Genomic DNA, 18,533 nt, shown 5'->3' on the forward strand with positions numbered 1-18,533 from the left:
TGTTGGAAGTTCTAGCATCGGCAATCAGACAACAAAAGGAAATCAAAGGCATCAAAATTGGCAAAGATGAAGTTAAGCTTTCACTTTTTGCAGATGACATGATAATATACATGGAGAACCCAATAGAGTCCACCAAAAGTCTGCTATAACACTGATACATGAATTCAGCAAAGTTGCAGGATACAAAATCAATGTACAGAAATCAATTTCATCCTTATACACTAATAATGAAGCAACAGAAAGACAAATAAAGAAACTGATCCCATTCACAATTGCACCAAGAAGCATAAAATACCTAGGAATAAATCTAACCAAAGATGTAAAAGATCTGTATGCTGAAAACTATAGAAAGCTTATGAAGGAAATTGAAGAAGATATAAAGAAATGGAAAAACATTTCCGTTTTCATGGGTTGGAAGAATAAATATTGTCAAAATGTCAATGCTACCCAAAGCTATCTACCCATTCAATGCAATCCCAATCAAAATTGCACCAGCATTCTTCTCAAAGCTAGAACAAGCAATCCTAAAATTCATATGGAACCACACAAAGCCCCGAATAGCCAAAGTAATTTTGAAGAAGAAGAAGACCAAAGCAGGAGGCATCACAATCCCAGACTTTAGCCTCTACTACAAAGCTGTCATCATCAAGACAGCATGGTATTGGCACAAAAACAGACACATAGACCAATGGAATAGAATAGAAACCCCAGAACTAGACCCACAAACGTATGGCCAACTAATCTTTGACAAAGCAGGAAAGAACATCCAATGGAAAAAAGACAGTCTCTTTAACAAATGGTGCTGGGAGAACTGGACAGCAACATGCAGAAGGTTAAAACTAGACCACTTTCTCACACCATTCACAAAAATAAACTCAAAATGGATAAAGGACCTGAATGTGAGACAGGAAACCATCAAAACCCTAGAGGAGAAAGCAGGAAAAGACCTCTCTGACCTCAGCCACAGCAAGTTCTTACTTGACACATCCCCAAAGGCAAGGGAATTAAAAGCAAAAATGAACTATTGGGACCTCATGAAGATAAAAAGTTTCTGCACAGCAAAGGAAACAACCAACAAAACTAAAAGTCAACCAACGGAATGGGAAAAGATATTTGCAAATGACATATCGGACAAAGGGCTAGTATCCAAAATCTATAAAGAGCTCACCAAACTCCACACCAGAAAAACAAATAATCCAGGGAAGAAATGGCCAGAAAACATGAATAGACACTTCTCTAAAGAAGACATCCGGATGGCCAACAGGCACATGAAAAGATGCTCAACATCGCTCCTCATCAGGGAAATACAAATCAAAACCACACTCAGATATCACCTCACGCCAGTCAGAGTGGCCAAAATGAACAAATCAGGAGACTATAGATGCTGGAGAGGATGTGGAGAAACGGGAACCCTCTTGCACTGTTGGTGGGAATGCAAATTGGTGCAGCCACTCTGGAAAACAGTGTGGAGGTTCCTCAGAAAATTAAAAATAGACCTACCCTATGACCCAGCAATAGCACTGCTAGGAATGTACCCAAGGGATACAGGAGTACTGATGCATAGGGGCTCTTGTACCCCAATGTTTATAGCAGCACTCTCAACAATAGCCAAATTATGGAAAGAACCTAAATGTCCATCAACTGATGAATGGATAAAGAAATCGTGGTTTATATACACAATGGAGTACCACGTGGCAATGAGAAAGAATGAAATATGGCCCTTTGTAGCAACGTGGATGGAACTGGAGAGTGTGATGCTAAGTGAAATAAGCCATACAGAGAAAGACAGATACCATATGTTTTCACTCTTATGTGGATCCTGAGAAACTTAACAGGAACCCACGGGGGAGGGGAAGGAAAAAAAAAAGAGGTTAGAGAGGGAGAGAGCCAAAGCATAAGAGACTCTTAAAAACTGAGAACAAACTGAGGGCTGATGGGGGCTGGGAGGGAGGGGAGGGTGGGTGATGGGTATCGAGGAGGGCACCTGTTGGGATGAGCACTGGGTGTTGTATGGAAACCAATTTGACAATAAATTTCATACATTTTTAAAAAATTGAAAAAAAAAAAAAAAACAAGAAAGGGAGTCAAATGAAAATAAACAGAGGGGTCCAGGAACTGGAGGTCTCAGTGTAACTGAAGAACAGACACGGTGGTATCAGATAGCAAAGCAACTCAAAACTAGTTCTTAGTTCTTAGATTTAAGTGTCAGAGGCAGTGATTCTGGGTGATGACAAGACCCAGGCGTGACCCTCAGATTCAGGATGATGTCATGGAAGGACACTGGAAGGACTGAGAAACTGGAGAGAGAAGACCGTAAGATGTCTGTTGTAAAAGTCTAGGCACACCGTGGGTGTTGCCTGGGTTAGCTGGTAGAGAACAGTGAAAGCTCAAGAAAAATACAAGAAATGTCCTAGATCAGCACTGTCCAATTTTGTCCAATGACAGAAATGTTTTACATCTGTCCTATCCAGTTCAGTAGGCACTAGCCACATGTGGCTATTGAACACTTGAAATGTGGCGAGTGTGACTGCCAAACTGAAGTTTTAATTCTAGTCATTTTAATTCATGTAAGTTTAAATAGCCACATATAGCTAGGGGCTACAGTAGTAGGCAGTACAATTCCAGATGAAGAATTATCAGGAAGACACATAGTCCGTTCAAAGTACCACAATGTAGTGATTTTAAAGCACTGAGAATCTGTTGATATCATTTACATTGATTTAAAAAAAAAAAAGGCAACGTAATGTTTATTACATTCTGTTATTATTAACAGAATGTTACACACAGAGAAATGTACTTTAGAGATCCCGAATCCTTGGTCTGCAAAAATAGGAGATACTAGGGCAGGAGGTGTAGAAATGCAATTTATCCATATAAGCTAGCACGTAAATCATGTATGATGAGTTCCCCAAGGCAGCAAAAGTGGTGGCAAACCAACAATGCTTCTCTGACCATGGTCATACCCTTGGGGGAGCTTCAAAGTTAGTGATGTGGGGAAAAGGTTGAGGGGCACTGTAGGACTTCACAGGGGACATAAGAAGAAATTATAAACTACTACAATGACTTCAGGAAGATTTATCTGCATGTTTATAGCTCTTGCCATTAAATTTTCCCACTTATTTCCATATGGTTTGTGTTTCTCCCTTTAACTCTAAGAAGTTCAATTAACATTAAAAGCTATCCCAGGTTTTGAAACAAACATTATCTCAGCCTGAACTCAGCCATAGCTCCCCAAGCAACTGATTCCCAAGTGTAGGAATCTCAAATACAACGAAGCTTCGTACCCACTGTACCCTCCAGGCAGGAACCCTTGAACTATAGAGACCTGTGCACTTTGTCAGTGACACCTGTGGGGAAACTCAGATGAACCTCTGAACACCTCACGCTTACCATCCTGTCCATCTCTTCGATTTTGATGGGGCCTGTGGCATCCTTCATTCCAGGTGGAAGGTGTTTGTCTTAAGGAAAGATTCTGGAACTTACGGAATTTGACAGTTGATGGAGAGATTTCCTCTATCATGCTCTCAAAATTTTGGTTCTAAGAACAATGCCTCTTGTGGAGGCACTTTTTTCTTGCTCAGAGCCCATTTCCTACACTTCCGGGGTCATGTAACATTCTCTGTAAGAGCAGCCCCTTCTCAAAACAGAGTTTATTCACATTTTAGAGTTCTATCGTCAGTCATAGGGCTTCTTTAGGAGCAGTGCTAATTGTCACCGTGTCACCCTCCTGCTCCATCTCAGAGCTCCACTCTGTTGAATGTGTGATCAGATGAAACAACTATGCCAACCAGAGCAGGATTCACAAAAGGTCACTGATAAAACTTGTACTGATTTTCGGCTAGGCCTCAACATTTACTAGGACCATACAGTTTAAGAAAGAAGCCTCACACTAAATCCCAGGTAGAACCACAGAACTTCAAAATTACTTCACTCTCCAAACATTTCCATGCCAATCAAAGAAGCTGAAACACTGAATTCTCCTTTACTCCACACTCTGTAGAGCCACGCTGTTACTCAGGATCCTGATTCTCTGCCTCCTCCCCACTACTGCCCAGTTTGGGGTAATTTGGCTATTAATTCCTCAAACAAGAGGTAGGAAGAAAGAAGGCGAGAGTTTAAAATTCACAAACAGTAAACCGCGTGGTATGAACATCCTTTATAAAATCTCCATAGCTCTTACGGTATAGAAGTTGATACTGCTTCAACATACTTGAAAACTCTGCATGTTTAGCCCTATGGTATATGCCTCTGCCATCTCCCTCCTCAACAACACAGATACCAAGATCAAGTATGAATGATACTTCCTTCGAGAAAACTGCTTCTGCTTTCTGTAGTTCGTCCTTCAGCCTCATTGCTCTGACAGAACTCTGTTTGGTATCGACCGTGCTCTAGTAGTCGGCGTCCTATATCTTAGTATTTTCCAGGCATGTCTTGCCAGCTAGTCTGTGAGTGCTCATGCACAGGGATCTGTCTAATGCATCTTTATATCCACGCCAGACACGGTGTTTCATACACAGGTAACAGAGTTTTCTTGAATGAATGAATGAATGAATGAATGAATGAATGAATGACTTTCATTCACCAGTTTACCACTTTTGACCAACCGTTGCCTTGTCCACTAAGTAAGCCTCTTTACAAGTTTACCCCTTTCATTTTTTTGTTACAAGCATCTGGATACTGCTTCTTACCTCCTTATTCCATTTTAGATAGACATTGTCCTGACACCTTACATTTCCATTCAGACTCAAAGAAGGAGAGGAAGCTGGCAGGAGAGGCAAAGGAAATAGAGAACTCAGTTCCATAACGGGAGCCACGTACAGTACAGCTGTAACCCAGGCCTTAGAAAGCGTTTAAAATTTTTCTAAGGCTTACGTTTTGAAATGCCCCTCATAAGGGAAAGAAACAATCCTTACAAATATTTACCACAAAGAATGTAAATATTAAAATGTGGAAACCATATAGTAATAATAACTAACATTTATTGAGTACTAACTCTGGGTTAGCTACTTTTGAAATAATTGTAATTGTACCGTAGCTTTATAAGCGTTCCTGACATCTGGTAGGTCAAGTTTCTCTTCTTCCTGTTCTTCAGGAGTATTGTGGCTCTATTTTTGGTTTATGGCCCTTCCATGTAAATTTTGCAGTCAGCTTTTCCACGTTCTACCAAAACAGAAAAAAATCCCTACTGATATTTTAATTGGAATTGCATTGAATTTATACATTAATTTGGAAAGAATCAATGGTCCAAGATATTAATTTTCTACCAAATCAACACAGTATAGTTCTCCATTTATTTAGATCTTCTTTAATACCTTTCTATAAAGTTTTAAATTTTACTTCATAAAGATTATGTACACCTTTTGGTAGATTTATTCATAAGTACCATTTTTTATTGCTATCATAAATGAGATATTCTTCCTCCTGCTACATTTTCTACTTGTTGATGGCAAATAGTTTATGTAATAACATGATATCCAACCACCTTCTTACTAATTCTTTAAGAAGCCTATAGATTCTTTTAACTTGCTGGGTAGAGAATCATATTATCCGCGAATAATGACTAATCTGCTTCTTAATTATTTCTTGCCTTACTATAAATCCAATAAAATGTTAATGAAAACTGACAATAGTGGGTGCTCTTGCCTTTTCTGGATCTTAAAAAGAATGCTTCCAAGATTTCATCATTAAGAATAATGTTCACTGTATAGTGCTGGTTTTGTTTGTTTGTTTGTTTAATGCCCTTTATCTGATTAAGGGAATGTCCCCCAATATTCAGCTTCAATATTAAGGGAATGTCCTCCAATATTCAGATTTCTTTTTAAAAATCATAGATTTTGAATTGGTCAAAAAAAATTTCTGGATCTATTGGATTTTTTTCTCATTTAATCTCTTGATACAATGAATGGCATTTATAAATATTTGAACATTAATTTTTACATGTTCAAGAATGAGACTGGCCAATAATTTTCCTTTTTGTACTATAATTGCCAAATTTGGGTGTTAAGTTTATGTAAGGTTCACAGAATGAGTAGGGAGGTATTGTCTCTTTTTCTATATTCTGGAAGCATTAGTATAAGGCTGCAATAATTTATTCATTAAAGTCTGATAAAAAATATCTGGGCCTGGTATCTTTTCTGGGAAGATTTTAACTACTTACTTAGATTACTTTTTCTGCTTGCTTCCTTCTGATGAGTTTGAAATTATAAAAGTTGTTTCTATTCTTTTACTAGCTGCCTTTTTAAAAATCATTTTAATGTTTATTTATTTTGCGAGAGAGAGAGCCTGTGCAACCAAGCAGGGGAGGGGCAGAGAGACACAGAGAGGGAGAGAATCCCAAACAGGCTCCATGCTGTCAACGCAGAGCCTGACGCTGGGCTGTAGCTCACAAGCCCTGAGATCATGAGCTGAGCCAACACCAAGAGTCAGACGCTTAACTGACTGAGTCACCCAGGCACCCCAGTAGTTACCTTTATAATTTTAAAATCTCATTCTTATTTTTATCAAAGATACGTGTAGACATAGCTTAGAGGCAAATAATTTTTTGAGTCAAACGCAGCCTCATTTCCTGATCCCCAGAGGTAAATACTTCCAATGTTTTCAATGAATCTTGTACTATTTATGTCCATGTCTCTACATAACATGCTTCCATTGCTACTTCTTGATTTTTCTGTTTTAGGCATTGTCTATTACCTTCCCATTCTGGAAAACAAAGATTTAACACACTTTCACACATACCCCATCTCCTCTTACAAGCTACCAGACACGCACAAACACCATCCCTCAATCTGCACAACACAGTTATTTGAATTTGAGATAGGGACGGCTGTTTTGCACACACTCAGTACCTACCCTTCAGTATTTATAAGTTTAACCATACCCCACTCACAGCTGAGTCTGCCCCTTGCCAGCCCAGAAGTCATGAATCATCCCACCCACAGGAAATCTTCAGGTAGAGAAGGAAGCTGGAAGGCCAGCCACTCGGTGGAAAATCTTTCGTCCACTTCTCCTTTGATAGCCTCACCTCCCCCCACTTCCAGGACCCGCCTGGTGACACCGGAGCTATCGGAGCATTCCTCACCAGGTTGCTCCTCAGCTTTCTCCATCTGGATGCACATGATGCCATTTATTTCTTCCAGGTACACGTTGCACTTCTGAGAGTGTCTTGTTGCTTTCCTTTTTATGTGAGTGCATATGTTATTTCTTTAAGCAATTTTGTACATAATTAATTTATATTCTGCATCTGGTAATTCTACATCTGAAGTTCTTAGGAATCTAAATCATTTTTCATTGTCTCTGCTGACTCCTCATGCAGCTTGGGAGTTAGCTTTCCCAGGCTGTCTGAGACAATTACCACTCATCCACCTGCTTTCCTAAATGAGCTTTCTACATTTGGCTGCCATTGTCTCCTCACTTGGGTCTACAGACTTCTATCTTTTAAAAATATCCATTTGTTGCCATGCTTGTGATTTGGGGAAGGGAGTGAAAATAAATGCATACATGCAATCCATAATGTTTAATTGGATATTCCCCATTCTTAAAACGTTTCCTTCATATTTAAGTTAAATTCTAAAGCTATTCAGTGCCCTAACCCTCCCTTGAACACCCTTCCCAATTCACATGCTATGGTCACCTCTTCCAGTCTACATGCCACCATCCCATCTAATTTAACTCTAATGTTTTCATCCCCAACAAATAAGACATTATTATTTTATACACATAAGATTTGTTAGATTCCCAGTTTCTTTGTTCACTAGACCTTCTTCTATTTCAGACCTTACTTCTGGAGATTCTTCGCATTCCTTTGGACTAGCAGTCTCAAAGTGTGCTTTATGGTTCCAAGACCCTCTTAGGAGGAGTCCAACAAGGTCAAACTACTTTCATAACAATAGTAAGGTGTTATTTGTCTTATTCACTGCATTGACACACACCTTAATGGTGCGAAAGCAATGGTGGGTAAAATTGCTGTTACCTTAGCACAAATCAAGGCAGTGGACCAAACTAGGCAAGGAATCATGTTCTTCTCTGTCACCCACTCATAGTAAATTTTCTGAAATGCTAGTTCCCTTAACGGTATACTTGGTGAAGCAGAAAAAAAACATATTAATTTTTTTAAATCTTGGCCCTTACACAATGTCTTTTTAATATTCTCTGTGACCAAATGGGAAGTACAAAAAGCACTTCTGCTGAATACTGAAGTATGATGGTTGTCTCAAGGAAAACACTTGTGTGATTGAGTTGCAAGCTGACGTAACCACTTTTTTCATGGAACACCATCTTTACTTAAAAGAATGACTGACAGATGAACTATGGCTATTCAGACTTGGATAATTGGCAGACATTTTCTTAAAATTGAATGAACTAAGCCTGTTACCTCAAGGAAAACAACTGACAGAATTTGTTGCCAATGACAAAATTCAAGTTTTCAAGGAAAATTAGAATTTTAGAAAACTTATATTTCCCACCATGAACTTGACAGCTTCTCAATACGTGGGCTTTTCTAATAAGATCCGCGCAGATGTTATTAATGAATGTGACTTTCATATCAATGTTTGGAAGTCCTGCATTACTCAACGAACCAGTATTTTCCAAATTACCAGTCCATGATGTGACAAAATCATACATAGGTAAAAGATCCATCTAAAGTTGAAGATAGGCAAATAAACTTTAATGTAACAAAATGCAACACGTTTATTGATATGGCTTTCAAATTCCACACGGCAACTAACCATTAGGAAACTGCCATTTGTTGAATGTTGGTACAATACCAAGAATAATATCCTCCATTATCTGAAAAGGCTATTAAAATACTTCTCTCTTTTGCATCTACACATATGTACGAGGACAGATTTTCTTCATATATTTCAACCAAAACAACATACAGCAACAGAATGAGCGCAGAAGCAGATATGAGAATCTAGCTGTCTTCTAATTACCCAGACAATAAAGATTGTCAAAAATGTAAAACAATTTCTCCCTAATGTTTTTGTGTATGAAAAATAAGTTATTCTTTATTAAGTAATTTATGTTAACATCAAATGGGCTTTTTTAAAAAATAAATTTTCATTTCAATTTTAACTTCTAATATGATAAATACAAATAGATATAACCCACGTACACAAAAGATCTTTGGGGTCGTCAATAATTTTTAAGAATGTAAAGGAATTTTGAGACCAAAGTGTTTGCTTTAGGGGGTCCCTGGGCGGCTCAATCCGTTGAGTGTCTGACTTTTGGCTCTGGTCATGATCTTGCAGTTTGTGAGTTCAAGCCCCACGTTGCGCTCACTGCCATCAGCATGGAGCCGCTTCGGATCCTCTGCCCCCCCCCCTTCTCTGCCCCTCCCCCACTGGCACGCTCTATCTCAAAAATAAACAAACATTAAAACAAACAAAAATGTTTGCTTTAGCAGTTCATTCGTTGAGGGCCTATTGGTGATAAACTCTCATACCTTCCATCACCATGTCTTTCTGTGCTGCATTCTAGGTAATTTCTTTCAATCCATCTATCAATGATTATCTCTTCAATCGTTTGATTTGCTGTTTAACCAACTCATTAATTTTTCAAAACTTAACAATTATATTTTCCCATTTTGAAATTTGTTTTTTGGTTTCTTTCCAAATCTTCCCGCTTCCTGTGAATAGTTCCTTGTTGCTTTCTCATTTCTGTGAGATACCCGTTTATTTCTTTAAACGTTTCATATACAATCATTTGACATTTTGTATCTCATAATTCTGAAGTCTGAATTTATTAGGACTCTCAATCCTTCGTTTACTGTTTCTGCTGACTCTTCTCATGGTGAGACAGAGGCTTTCTCTTCTGTCATTTTGGTGATCTTTGACTGTGAGTTTATATTTGGTAGATATTAATCTATAGGAAGCTCGAGGGCCAACGGAGGTCACCCTCCTCCAGAGCAGGTTTTCCCTTGCTTTTGCTGGGGGTCACGGAGCACTAGACCTGGAGCTGCCTTATCTCCCTTCCAGGGTCTAAACTAAAATAGAAGTCTCAGGGCACCTGGGTGGCTCACGTTGGTTAAGAGTCCAGCTCTTGATTTCAGCTCAGGTCATGGTCCCATGGTCCTATGCTTTGGATTCTCTCTCTCCTCTCTCTGCCACTCCCCCAACTCGCAGGTGCACGCTCTCTCCCCCTCTCTCTCTCTCAAAAATAAACAAACGTATTTTAAAAAATAAAATAAAATAAAAGTCTCATGTTGCATTCACTCACCTTCATTGGGCACAAGGCTTAGTCTCCTGATTGCATTTCCTTACTGCTCACTGCATCTGTTACTCAAATTTCGACAAACGATTCTTTTTTCTACACTGTTAGATATTTCCCTCATTTCCTACAAACAGCGCTGCATTTGAAATCACGATGTTACTCAAGCACATGTACATCATAATGTAATCAAAACACAACTTTATTTTTGCCTCTCACTGTTCCATTAGGCTTTATTTAGCAGGGGTAATGTTTCCCTACGCCTGGAAGAAAAACAGTCTTGATTCAGAAACTAGAATGTCCAATTCTGTATAATAATTATAACTATGGGCTTGATTTAGCAGTAAATCTCCTCCTCTCCCAGCTCCCTTCTGCTTCAAGCTGAAAGCCCACAATGAGAAAGACAGGCTGATTGGCTTCTTCCCTAATTCACTGCCTTCGGCTTCTCTTCTCTTCCTTCCTCTTCCCTCTCCCGAGCTGATGTGTTGATGTCTTCAGGGTCAAAGCAGGAGGATGGCAAAGAGGCATGGGACAAATATTCTTATTTGAATGGATGCCCTCATGAGTTGAGGATTAATGAGCTCTTCAGAGCTTACTATATCAATGGACAGCTTTCTCTCACAATGTCTAGCCCCAAATGGGTGCCTTAATAACCTTAGTGGCCATTCATAATCCCTCCCAACCCCGCCCTTAGTCTTTGTACACCAGTGGTATATAACCAGCCTCTATCTTCTGATATCTTTTCACCCATTGCAGATGGGAGGCTCTAAGAGAAACCACACTGGCTTTTTCACCCAAGTGCCCACATATCGTATCTTGTCTCTGAATCCATAAAGACAGCTTTTTCAAAAAAAAAAATTCAAAGCCAATCCCTCCCGATGTCTGTCACAGGGTGGTTGATCAGCCCTTCTCTTGTCCTCTGGATTTCCGACACCAGAATCAGACTCCAGCCCACATATATCAAAGCTCCGCAGATGGTGCCATGGAAGTCTCCCTGGACCTGAGATGAAGAAGGAATATCTCCCTCTGTGTGGGGAGAAGCTGTGGGATTTATCGCACGGTTTTCTCCAAAGATATCCTCCCCACTGATCCTTTCCTCTCCCATGCAGTGACCTTTGCATGTCCTTAATCTACTGCCTCATCGACACGGTTCTCAGAATGTTCTCTCTTTGGTATCTATCATATTGGCGCTTCAGTCAAAACTCAGGGGGAAGAATTTTGGCCCAACATTCTGTTACTCATCAGTAAGTATGTTTTATCCAGGAACTAGCTGAGTATTTAGTTCACCAAACTGGAGGAAGCAGAAGCATATTCTAATAAACTTAACTCATTTAAATGTTGTAAATGCATGATAAAATGCCTTAAAAATAAAACTGCAGCATTTAATCATACACTGAAGGTCCTGAGCTGTGAAGAACAGTGTAGTCACAGCCACAAATCAATGTCATTTCTGGAAAATAATGATCAAGTATACTATAGTAAAGGACCTGCCTTCTTCATTAGGCAACGTGCTCCATGTACCCCGTTACATGACTAAGTCTCAACCCGCTTTTACCTCATTTGGATGCACATGAGGCTATTTATTCCTCCAGATACACATTGCATAATTATTTTCCGCTCTAGTAAATGAATAGCTTAATTAGCTCCTTAATTTGATTTTAAGAGCTGAAAAATATAAGTGATAGGACATTCTTTGTAAAAAAATATTCTAAATAATCACACTTTGTGACTAGTTCTTAAATGTGCAAACTGTACAAAAAGAATAGGAAAAAAAAAAACAGAAAAAAGCAACCTCTACTAAAAGCTGTTTTTGACAATTAAGAGGATTTCTTTTGTTTACATTAGAGGAGAAATAGTACAAAAGTAACTGAATACATACCAGAATAATTAGCAGCTCTTGGCTCATTTAAATTATGTGCACATTGCCATTTTAATGCATTTTTTAAACACCCACTTGCAATTCTATTTTATTCTTGGAAGAAAATTTATGACTTTCCACTAGGTATGACTAGTAAAACCAAATTTGTGTCCTGTTTTCTTGGAAAACATATATCTTCCTGGCTTTATAGAGCCACTTTTAATAATAATTAAAAACATAAAATAATAATAATTGTACTTTGGACGTATACAGTACTTCTGCATGAAAACTGGAAGCATTCTTTCATGTAAGATAAATACCTCTGTAAAAATATCATGTTGTTTCTTCATGCTTACTATATAACATGTTCTAAAGATAATCTAATATTAATAATGAAAGGATTAAGACTGGGATTTTCTTTTTTCAGGAAAATATCTCAGTGGCTCCCTAAAAACAAATTCAGGTCATGAATTTTACATATTTTCTTCTAAATTTAAGGTCCCTGATGATTAGTCACAAAGTAGTGATTAGCAAGAAATGCATGCATAAGCATGCTTCATGTCCTAGGAGATAAAAACAGGGAACAAAGAGAAGAGATAGCTACTTCTCCTTTTGAAGACATAAATGCAGAAAATTTGGTCATAAGGACACCAGACCCACTGGTTCAAAAGCTATAATCCAGACCAACAAAAGCTTTGTCAGTAAGTGTTACGGCATATATAGCTCAGCTTAAATATCATGAATATGCCTCACTCAGACTGCAGAATACGTGCAAAACATTGACACAACCCGCACACTTTTATCCTGTGCCTGGTCTGCTCAGGCCCCAACCAGAGGCCATGTGAAACCACAAAAGTGAAGGTAGCCACGACACATCCTGAGCCCTCCAGAGGCTCCCAGCTTATTGAGAGATATGACCGGTGCATAGGTAATTATATCAAGGCAAAGAGTTGGAAATTCTCAGAATCAGAAGAATCAGATGGAGTACTGAGGAAATTCACATAAGGGAGCTATTACTTCTGCATGGAGGGACTGAAGAAAGCAAACTCAGCCCTCAACCATATGGCCAAGTGAAGCCATGAAAGTGTATGGGCTGCAAGAGGGGCCCTTTCAGGCTAACGTAAGCATGTATCACACTCAATCATTGGACAGGAATGCAGTCCCATTTCACCAATGTTTGCATAAGCTATTCAAAGACTAAATAAAGGTACACGTATCAGAGAATTGTCCATAAGCCAAAAAGAATGAGGCAAGGTCAGAAAACATGAGCAGGTGATCCAAAGAGACAAAAAGCAAGGATTCTGTTCAAGTAATTAGCCTGACACATGTATTTTTACACTGGGCCCTTTTAATTCTAGATCCAAGGCTTAAATAGGATATTTTAGAAGCTGTGATCTGGCCATTGGGCATTAGGGAGCTATCGTGGGAGGCAGGAGCACGCATGTCATGTGACATGTCCATGGCCAGTCAGACGCTGAGAATGAAGAACAAGCACACGTGTGGAGCCCACAAGTGGGTAGAGAAGACACGCTACGCTGTTAGCCCAAAAAGACCAAAGTTTTCCACTTTCCATTAGAATATTCGCTTCTGTCTTTGCTTTGAAAGAAGAAAAACTAATTATAACAGTGCCATTTTTATTTTTGGAGCCTTATTCCCTTCATTCGATGATCTACAATCAAGCTACAATTGTGGAGACCAGATATATCACCAAGGGGTCCTTGAAATTATGCATTCATCATTTCCAAGATACGTGTGCAGCAAGAACATTCATATCATTTGATCGTATTTTTGACAACCAAATAACATGTATAACATATATTCTTTAAAACTAATAATTTTTGCAAAAGTATATAAACATCTGATTATATTTTAAAATCTCTCTTCCAGCACATGTAGCAACTAGTTCGTGAGCTGATTTAATTTGACATGTGAAAATTAATCAACATCTTATCTTTGATCCATGCATGTAATTTCATCGATTTCAGTGGAATCTATCTTCAAGGGGCAAGAATAGAATCACTCCATAATTATCTCTACCAATCCAGTCGCTAGAGTTATTACAAAAGCCACTTCACTTTCCATATTGACTTCTGGAAACGCAAAGTACATATATTATATTCTGTTGAATTTGTTCCTTCCATATGCAGAGTATGAAATCCATCATGAAATTTGTAATATAAAATTACCAGAACAAAAATGTATCTGAATTGATGAGAGTGAACGTTTCTGAATATTTCAGAGGGAGATACAATTTTACATTTACTTCTTCAGTATATAATCTAGGATGGAGAGAAAGGCCCTCCATGGGTCTCTTATTACCATTTAGCAATAATACCAATAATCCTTGTTTTTGTCCCATCCTTCAGAATGCTGCTCTTTACCTTTTACAAATATCTCCCTAATTCCTTTCCAAAATTCACTCTCTTCCTTGCCTCAGCAGTACTCCCCAGCCATAGTCCAACAATATAATATGGAACTTAATTAGAAACTTAGCCCTGAAAAAGGCACTTCGTGCTTCTGAAACTAGAAGAAGATGTAATGAAATAGCTAATACCGAGAGCATTAAACCAGTTCACAGAGCTCTTTTCTGTATAAGGCATCAGTTAAAATTACTCAAGCCCACAACAAATAAATTGAGCAAGAAAGATGTCATAGAATCTGTTTTCATTATCTTTCTTCAAAAGAACTACAAATTCAGGTATTCTTTTTTTTTTTTTCTTTTTCCCTTGAAGCTCCAGTTTAATTCTCTTCTGAGGTAATGTCTTTTATTATTTTTTTTAATCGAAGTAAGGAATTAAGGAATTTCTTTCTTTCTTTCTTTCTTTCTTTTTTTTTTTTTTTTTTTTTGATGTTCACATGAAAAAGAGCCCAGAGCTCTGCCCAGGGGAATCAGAAACATTTTACGTTTGTTTTGCTGTTAAAACCTGCACAGTTTATCTGCAAAGACGATGTCTATTTTCACATCCATTGACAGTCTTACTAAATAAGTGATACCATGAATACAATCTTCAGGAGCCAAAAAACTAAAATCAGCACATATCACCCAATTTTTTCTATTAAAAGCATTTACTCCTTCTGAACAAATTAACTCAAAATGGATCATGGCTTTAAATGGAAAACATAAAACTATAATTAGAAACAAAAAAATATATACAAAAACTTTGGGTCTCGGAACAGGCAAAAAGTTCTTAGACTTGACCCAAAAAGCATAATCCATTAAAGGAAAACTCGATAAATTGGACCTCATCAGATTGAGGACTTTTGCTTTGCAAAAGACTGTGAAGAGGATGAAAAGCAAGCTACAAATGGGAAGAAAATGTTTGCAAACCACATGTCCCACAAAAGACTAAGATCTAAAAAATATAAAGAATTCTCTGAATTCAACAGTTTAAAAAAAGTAACAATCCTTTAGAAAATGAGCAGGGGCATCTGAGGGTCTCAGGCGGCTAAGCGCCTGACTCTTGATTTTGGCTCAGGTCATGATTTCAAGGTTAGTGAGTTGGAGCCCCCTGTCAGGCTCTGCACTGACAGCACGGAGCCTGCTTGGGATTCTCTCTCTCCTCTCTCTCTGCTCCTCCCTCTCTCTCTCTCTCTCAAAATAAATAAATAAACTTAAAAAAAATGGGGAAAATCTGAATATCTGGGTTATGATATTGTACTATAGTTTTGCAAGAGGCTACCATTGGGGGAAAGTGAGTACATGGTACGTGGGATTTCTCTGCGTTATTTCTTGCAACTCATGGGAATCTCCAATTATCTCAATAAATGTTCAATTAAAAAAGGCATTCTTTACTATCAGCATACTAAAATAGTATCTTCCTCTCTAACAGGAGTTTTACGTCCCTCACACAACCGAATACTGTTAGCATTTTAGTAGAAGTACTCTTATAACTATTACAAATAGTTACATATTGGTACATGATTTTTTCAGTCATAGAAGAAAACTACCCTTAAGTCAGATATGATTCACTACTCTAAATATTTGCTTTTATTTTTGCCATGTATACATTTCAGCATGCCCTACTCTAATAAACCCTATCTTCTACCACAAGTAGAATGGTGGCTAAAGCTTCAGTCTTTAAAATACAATTATCTGGGTCAAACCCAAGTTTCACATAAATTTATGATTTATGTGTGCTTAAGTTCTCCATGACCCAGGTTCCTCCACTGAGAAATGGAATGAAAAGTAATACTAACCTAAAAGGGTCATCATGACAATTGAATGAGTTCACATGTGCATATAAAGACTTGACCTAGAACCTTATACAGAGCAAATGCTCAATAAATATTACTTACTATTCCAGTACACACATTATTCCTGCTGTTTTATCACCATCAGGGTGACCATGGCCACACACAGATGGGATTCACAAACCTAAGGGGAGAAACTACGGTGAAGGCCATGCCATATGAGGGAGTATCCATTCTTGTGATACGAATGGCGCCCTTTGTTGGCAGCTGAATGACTTACTCTGGAAATCTCTTTATGCTCTGTACTAAAAAGCCACTTTGCTCTGTTTCTCTCTTGATGTCCACGCTCCCACAGTCCTGTGACACAAACTCATCTCTTTGATTAAACTGAATTCAGGGTACCTGTAAATAGTAACAGATTGTGTTTCCATGTTTTGTTTGTAGCCTGATTTTTTTTTTTTTTTTTTTTTTGAACGTAGACGAGATGGCTTAGGTTTGTAATGACAGGAAAGGCAAAAAGTTGTAACTTTAAAAAATTGGGGTAAAAAAATAGGTTTCATAAAATTTACCACTTGAGTCATTTTTGAGTCTACAGTTGAGTAGCATTAACCATATTCACTTTTTTGTGCAACAGATATCCAGAACTTTTCATCTTGCAAAACTAAAACTCTATACCCATTAAAGAAAAAAAAAAAAAATTCCCTGTTTCCCTTTCCCCCAGCCCCTGGCAACCACCATTTTACTTTCTGTTTCTATGAGTTTGACTACGTTAGACACATCGTAAGTAAAATCACAAGGTAAATGTCTTTTTGTGACTGGCTTATTTTGCTTAACATAATGTCCTCAAGCTTCATCCATGTCGTTCCTTCCTTTTTAAGGCCAAATGGTAGGATAATATTCCATATCCATGGTACGTTTTCTTTATCCATTTACCCATCGATGAACATTTAGATTGCTTCCATCTCTTGGCTATTGTGCATAATGCCACTGTGAACATGTAAATACATGTCTTTGAGACCCTTCCTTGAATTCTTTTTTTTTTTTTTCTGCTTAAAATTCTTTTGGATATATACCCAAAAGTGAGATTGCTGGATCATGTGGTAATTCGATTTAAAAAATTTTTTTTTAATTTTTTTTTCAATGTTTATTTATTTTGGGGACAGAGAGAGGCAGAGCATGAACGGGGGAGGGGCAGAGAGAGAGGGAGACACAGAATCGGAAACGGGCTCCAGGCTCTGAGCCATCAGCCCAGAGCCTGACGCGGGGCTCGAACTCACGGACCGCGAGATCGTGACCGGCTAAAGTCGGACGCTTAACCGACTGCGCCACCCAGGCGCCCCTCGATTTAAAATTTTTTGAGGACCTGTTATACTGTTTTCCATAGTGGTTGCACCATTTTACAATCCCACCAACACTGTATATGGTCGCCCACGCTTGCTTTTTTCTGGTTTTTTGAGAGCAGCCACCCCAATGGGCATGAGGTGATATCTCACCGTGGTATTTGTATTTCTCTTATGACTAGTGATGTACGGCATCTTTTCATGTTTGTTGGTCGTCTGTATGTCATCTTTGGAGAAAGGTCTTTTCAAGCACTTTGCCTACTTTTTAATTGGGTTATTTGGTTTTTGTTGAGTTGCAGGACTTCTTTGTGTGTTCTGGATATTAAAAGAATGCAACTTTGAAGGTAGAAATAAATGGGAGTGAATTTTTAAAAATATTATGAGTCAATAAATATTATAATTAAGTATGTCAGCAGCTTGAATGGCTCTTACATGCAGCAAGGTTTGGGACAGAGTCTTAAAGCTTTCTTTGTTTCTCCCTCCAGCGCCTTATCAGCACTTTATATCCAGGACCTACTCTATGTTCTTTGTCAATGGCTTCTCTCTCCTCTCTATTGACCAAGCCAGAAACTCCACTTTTTTTTTTTTTTATCTCCTATTTCCAACCAGTTTTCAAATACTATCCACTTCATCCATGACTAGATAACCCTATAGAAATATTAAGTAACTTCTTAGGACAACAATGAAGGAAGGTCTCCAAGAGCATGAAAACAAACTTTGTTTATTTTTAATTTTTTAATGTTTATTTATTTTTTAGAGAGAGACAGAGTGTGAGCAGGGAGGGGGCAGAGAAAGAGGGAGACGCAGAATCTGAAACAGGCTCCTGATCTGTCAGCACAGAGCCCGATGCAGGGCTCAAACCCACAAACCATGAGATCATGACCTGAGCCAAAGTCGGACGGGTAACTGCCTGAGTCACCCAAGCACCCCTGCTT

General features: G+C 38.4%; 1 long non-coding RNA gene across 1 annotated transcript in view; it reads right to left on the reverse strand.

Moving 5' to 3' along the window:
• Window positions 1-4,686: 4,686 nt before the first annotated feature.
• Window positions 4,687-18,533, reverse strand: part of LOC123606811 — a 59,216-nt gene continuing 45,369 nt past the window's right edge. The window contains exons 4-5 of the long non-coding RNA XR_006716507.1: window positions 5,031-5,160; window positions 4,687-4,762 (exon numbers count right to left, since the gene is read on the reverse strand). This is a non-coding gene — a long non-coding RNA (uncharacterized LOC123606811). The remainder of the gene's footprint in view (window positions 4,763-5,030; window positions 5,161-18,533) is intronic.

The sequence above is a fragment of the Leopardus geoffroyi genome, chromosome A2, assembly GCF_018350155.1.
Source record: "Leopardus geoffroyi isolate Oge1 chromosome A2, O.geoffroyi_Oge1_pat1.0, whole genome shotgun sequence".
Lineage (NCBI taxonomy): Eukaryota > Metazoa > Chordata > Mammalia > Carnivora > Felidae > Leopardus > Leopardus geoffroyi.